This window comes from Trachymyrmex cornetzi, unplaced genomic scaffold (genome assembly GCF_001594075.2).
Source record: "Trachymyrmex cornetzi isolate Tcor2-1 unplaced genomic scaffold, Tcor1.1 scaffold114, whole genome shotgun sequence".
Classification (NCBI taxonomy): Eukaryota; Metazoa; Arthropoda; class Insecta; order Hymenoptera; family Formicidae; genus Trachymyrmex; species Trachymyrmex cornetzi.
In genome coordinates, this window is record NW_017295697.1 from 120,870 (window position 1) to 121,287 (window position 418).

A 418-nucleotide genomic window follows, 5' to 3' on the forward strand; every position below is an offset into this window, starting at 1 on the left:
AAGAAAATAAATAATTTTTGTCTCTTGCAGTTTTTCTGTAAAGTTGATAATATTAGAGTAAAAAATTATTCAAAACTAATATTTTGCAATTTTTAGTAATTAATATCTTGTTAACTATTGCGAAAATTGCAAAATGGTAGAGGACTTTTCGACTCAGTTTAATCCGCTCTATGAATTCAAAAGTGATTGGCAAAAAAGATCGGGATAACCTATACAAGAATACGCCGAGCGGCCGAGAAAGTACATTTTCGGTTTTCGGTAGCTTATAATAAGCGACTAGTAAAGAAACCGAGACAGCGAGATAGAGCGGCCGTCCTTTTCGCTCTAATACTCGCTTGTGTTTACGAGTTTGGTAGAGCGAAAAGGACGGGCGCTGCCTCTCGCTGTCTCGCTCGCTCTCGCGGCGAAGACGGCCGAC

General features: G+C 39.5%; 1 pseudogene; it reads right to left on the bottom strand.

Annotated features, from left to right (window-relative positions):
- Positions 1-418, bottom strand: part of LOC108764632 (uncharacterized) — an 8,995-nt pseudogene that overhangs the window by 8,310 nt on the left and 267 nt on the right.